Raw genomic sequence first — 6,000 nt, 5'->3', positions numbered from 1 at the left:
ATGCATCTTCCACTTCTTAATGATGGACTTCACTATGCTGAGAGGGATAATCAGCGCCCTTGAAATTTTCTTGTACCCTTCACCTGCTCTGTGCCTTTTTATCCCTGACTTGTTTCGAAAGCTCCTTGGTCTTCATGGTTGCTTTGTTGGATCACTATGTGAGTTGCAGCTTGAAAGTCTTTATATACCTGAGGGAAATTATCTACAAGTTAAACCACTTTGAGTACACACAGACTCAAACCATTTCACTAATTGTGTGACCTTTCAAACAAATCATTTGCACCAGAGCTGATTTAGGGCTGCAGTAGCAAAGGGGTTGAATACTTATGCAACTGAGATTAATGTGTTGTTCTCTGTAAATCTTACTTATTTATATTCTATATGCATTTTTTTAACTTTATCAATGTGGAGTAGTTTGTGTAGATTGTACATGTGAAGTCTAATTTGAAAGCGTTGTGGAGTACGCTCAGGTGGCAACAAAATGTGAAAACTTTGCAGGGGGGTGAATACCTCTGCAAACCACTGTGTATGTGTGTGTGTGTGTATATATATATATATATACTAGGTTTCAGAGAGGGTAGAACTGCAGTGTACAAAAATGAAGGTTGATAAGAAGAAAACATTTAAAAAATAAAATAAAAGTAATGTACACAAAAAGTTTAAATGATTAAAAAATAATTTATTTCAAGACGTTTCAGGCAAAAGCCCTTCTTCAGCTGTGTAGAAAGAAAAGTAATACAGTGCATTAAACTTTGAGGATTAGGTTAAGATGATGTCAGAATAGAATGTTCATTGCATGAGGCTCCAAAGTCCCAAGTTTGAAGATAAGCTTACGTTCTCTTCGCACCGACTATAATTTGTACCAAAACACTGACTGATTCCACAGATGGTGATGTCTTCACCAGTGTGATTATTGCTGTTCAAGTGTCGGGCTACTGGAAATGTCAAGGTGTAGAATCGAATGCTTCATAAATGTTCCACAAAACTATCTGCTAAACGTCTTTTAGTTTCCCCAATGTATAATTGGTTGCATTTTGTGCAAATGGTGCAGTACACTACTCCTTTAGAAGTAAATGTAAAGGGCTGGTGGATGTGGAGTGATGATTTTGGGCCTCTGATCTCAGTTTGGGAGTTAATATATTTGCATGTCGTACACGGTGGTCTGTTGCATGGGACTGTGCCTTTTAAAGGTTCTGCAGAAGAGCAAATTTCACTGTGGACCACGTATTCTTTTAGATTCATGTCTCTTCTATAGGACATTAGTGGTGGATTTTTAAAAATAGGTGCTGTAGATGGGTCTTGCTGTAGAATTTTAAAATTTCTTTGCACAATTTTCTGTACTTCTCTGTTGGTGGGATAGTAGGTGATGGCAAGTGCTAAATACCGTGTTTTGTGTTTAGACAGAAAGCATGTTTTACATACCGGCACCACTAAAAAACACACAGTGAACTCTAGTCCTCACTTATCTCATTTTCAAACGTGGAACTTTGGAGTCTCTTGGAATGAACATTCTGTTCTTAACATCATCCTCAGAGTTTATGAAAATCAACAAGTTTACTGCACGGTGTAGAAGGGCTGAAGAAGGGCTTTTGCCCGAAACATCTTGAAATAAATACTTGTATTGTAACACTTGAAATGTATTTGCTTACGATTGTAAGTCGCCCTGGATAAGGGCGTCTGCTAAGAAATAAATAATAATAATAATAATAATAATAATAATAATAAATGATTTTTTTAATCATTTAAACTTATTGTGTACATTGTTTTTATATTTTAATATTTTTTCTTCTATTATATATATATATATATATATATATACACAGCTCTGGAAAAAATTAAGAGACCACTGCAAAATTATCAGTTTCTCTGGTTTTACTATTTATAGGTATGTGTTTGGGTAAAATGAACATTTTTGTTTTATTCTATAAACTACTGACAACATTTCTCCCAAATTCCAAATAAAAATATTGTCATTTAGAGCATTTATTTGCAGGAAATGACAACTGGTCAAAATAACAAAAAAGATGGATGGTCACAAGCCATCAAACAAAGCCGAGCTGCTTGAATTTTTGCGCTAGGAGTGGCATAGAGTCACCCAACATCAATGTGAAAGACTGGTGGAGAGCATGCCAAGACACATGAAAGCTGTGCTTGAAAATCAGGGTTATTCCACCAAATATTGATTTCTGAACCCTTCCTAAGTTAAAACATTAGTATTGTGTTGTTCAAAAATGAATATGAACTTATTTTCTTTGCATTATTCGAGGTCTGACAACACTGCATCTTTTTTGTTATTTTGACCAGTTGTCATTTCCTGCAAATAAATGCTCTAAATAACAATATTTTTATTTGGAATTTGGGAGAAATGTTGTCAGTAGTTTATAGAATAAAACAAAAATGTTTATTTTACCCAAACACATACCTATAAATAGTAAAACCAGAGAAACTGATAATTTTGCAGTGGTCTCTTAATTTTTTCCAGAGCTGTATATATATATATATATATATAGTAACGTGGTGATTCTGTGGTGCAGTATGTTGGTTCAATAAACACAGACTGGCAACTTCAGATAGGGTGTAACGACACTCACGATGCCCTTTATATGAAGGCAGGTTGCAAAAATAAAGAAAACACAAACAGAAGAAAACAAACAAAAACCTATCTTCATAAGAAGATGCTAACTACTTTATTGGCCAGAGGCCCTACCTACCACCTGGGACAGCTAAGCTGTTTACCCAGTGCTGTTAAACAAGCAACAAAAAAAAGACCCAACTTCACAGCGTTCCCTTCTCTTTTGATTTCCAACAAACTCACTCCTCACAGTACCACACCCAGTCTTCTCTTCCCCCAGCTGGCTAAAACCTGTCCCATTTATAGGGCTCACAATTATCAAACTACCAGCAGGTGTCAACAATAATTCAATCCAATAAGCATTACCTCATCCTGTAATGTTGAGAGCACCCTCTAGTGGCTCTGATAATGCTACACAGGGAAAAGATACTTTGACAGGCGCTGGCTCACATAATGACCTTGTATGACCTTATTACAATATATATATATATATATATATATATATATATTACACAGACACACACACAGAGTCAGTGGATCTAACACAGCTGAAAAATCAGTCACATAATTTGAATGGAATGAGGAAGTCCCAGCACTCAAAGCACGTACAAAGTCAGGTAAAGGCAGATTTAGAAAAAAATTATATGGGAACAACAGAACCGAGAACCACTCAAAGACTGAAAACACTATAAAACAGTAAGGTAATCTAAAATGACTTTAAAAATCCTAAAACAAATTAAAAAAAGTTTGCTCAGCCTTTTATTCAAATGCAAAACAAACCAATAAATTATTATTTGATTGTAGACAGACATATGAGCAGTAAGACATGAGCTAATTACTAAAGGATTTTATAGGATTTCATTTATAACAGTATTTATCCACCAAAATATATTTGAGCTACTTAAAAAAAGTTAGACCTCAACTTCATCAAAAGACAGATGCTTGCATTATTTTGCTTAATATCCCTTAAGCAGGGCTGCAGCACACCATGGCAGGTGGATTCATAATGACCGCCTCATTCCTAGTAATATAGTGTACAGATTTAATCAGAAATGGACTGGAGTCTGAACACAACCTAGCACACATGCGACTTGTGATATTATTGCATTTAATCAAAATTTAACAAATACCCTTGAGGCAATACAGAGGATTTCTCCTGGAAACAGAACAGATGGTGCTTCCCAGCCAAACACACAGCAGCAGCTGGTTGCTCATTTCTTCAGCTATCCTTTAACTGCTAAAGATACATTTTCATCAAGGTGGCTTTTTCAGTGCTTTAATCCGTACTCGATAAGAAACATCTTAACCAACTTGCAACTGTTTTCTGTTAACTGTCTATAGAACAAACAGGGGAGTTGAATGAAAAGCTCTTGAAACATTTTAAAATGTTATTTGTATAGATCATCCTCCAATGTGGAACAAAATGTATACACCACCTTTCTTGGCACCATTTTGCACATGCAGTGTATGTATCATCATCAACCACAGGAGGTGGAAACCCCAGAAATGAGTTCTCTTGAGCTTGAATGACCCAAGATTATTACCTCATTGACCCATTTGTGGTCCGTACTCCCAAAAGAGTGAAACCTGTGTCTGTCGTCATTGTAGCAAGACAGACCAGATTACTAGTATTCAGCCAGTCAGTGTTTTATAAGCATGGGTAGTCTTATGAATTAAATATTATCAACACAACTGTCTACTAAAATTTTTAAGTAAAAAAAGGTAGATAAAAACAAGCACCCACAAGAAATATTGTATTGCTATTTGAACTAATGATCTTTAGTGTTCATGTACAGCACCCTACTGGTGAACAAACAGCATGTATGCTATTTTTGTGCACAGCAGGCTATTTCTGGAAGCTTTTATAGTAACAGGGTCTTTAGGTTGTTCATTTTGTTAAATTATAGGTTCTCCCGAGAGCATTGTTTTGCTGATGTCAAGCTTGAGGGGCAGATGCTACCTATTGAGAGTATTATTCTACAGTAATCTCTGCGTATAGGAACATCTCCTAAGAGAACACTTCGGCTTATGGAACAACCTTGTGGTGAAACAGAATTTTCCCATTGGAAATGTCGCTTAAAGAATACCTTTTTGGCTCAGATAGCGATTCGTTGCTAACCGATTCAAAACTGATACAGTACTGTTTTGTAACCTGATAACTCATCATTATCAAACTCAAACTCAAATGGTTTACTGGTATTCAATCTTTTCAAAACTGACTTGTCATCCGAGAGTAATCTAGAGCTGCTGCTGCATTTTCTTCTTTACATGTGTAGGGGTGATGTGTTAATAACCATTGTGTTAAAATTAATTATCTTATTCATAATTGCTATATGTAAGTGTGCTTTGTTAATTTATTTTGTCAGTTTGTTTATTATTAGAGGTTATTAACATGCCTGTAACAGGGCGAGATCTGTGCTGGCTATCTATCGCATGCATGATCCTGCAGGGGGAGGTCGACAGCCTCCTAAGTTCCGCCTGTCAATCATGGCAATGACACAAAGAGGTTGGGTGAGGGTGTGTTGTCTTTCCTTCTCTCTGAGTGGTTGAGAGGCGGGCCTTGGAGTGTCACTCGACCTATAAGACCTATAAGAACTACTCTCTGTTATCCATTCGGGTGTCCATTACAGGGGAAACCCAGTGACGCCGGTGTAAATAAACCAAGGCAGGAACGCCAGCGGCTGGAGCGAGAGAACAGGACAAGCAAGCACGGCTGAGGAAGACAGTCAATATTAAATTGACCACACATATCAGAAAACCAGTGCCGAATAATGGTCAAGGGATAAACTAGGTAATTGATAACCAGTTAATCCCTCGGCCACAATATAAAACCACGCAGCTTTGGCTGAACGAGGTTGGTGTGTTTGTTCAGAGGCGGAACGAGAGTCGGGAGGTAAAGAGAAATAATTAAAATCAAATAAACAATTGCTACGCATGCTGGGTCGACCAGGGTGTCCTCGACTCACCGCGCACCAGCGACCCCTGTGGTCTGGCCTGTAAGCTGCCCAGGGCTGCGTTGTCCTCCAACAATGTAGCTCTGGGTGGCTGCGTGGACAGCATGTGTTTGTCTTCACCCCTCCCGAGTCAGCGCAGGGGTGGTAGCGGTGAGCTGAGCCTAAAAATAATTTGACTACTAAATTGGGGAGAAAACAATAAAAAATAATTGGTGACTACTAAATTAAAAAAAATAAAAATAAAGTTGCATTCCTAAAATAAAGGCCTGCAGTCAGAATCAAGCTGGTAACCAAGGTAAAGTTTGGAACCCCTTCTTCTTCGCTGTTGAACTCCACTTCTAGTTTTACTAACAATTTCAGAAACATGACGAAACAATGTCTGCACATAACATCTGCTGCTTGCAATATACAGTTTACAAGACTTAAAACACTACGCAGTAGCTTGCAGACAACTTCCTTTGTCTCTACCCACCT

The sequence above is a fragment of the Acipenser ruthenus genome, chromosome 6, assembly GCF_902713425.1.
Source record: "Acipenser ruthenus chromosome 6, fAciRut3.2 maternal haplotype, whole genome shotgun sequence".
NCBI classification, from domain to species: Eukaryota; Metazoa; Chordata; class Actinopteri; order Acipenseriformes; family Acipenseridae; genus Acipenser; species Acipenser ruthenus.
Note: the sequence above shows the minus strand (reverse complement) of the source record.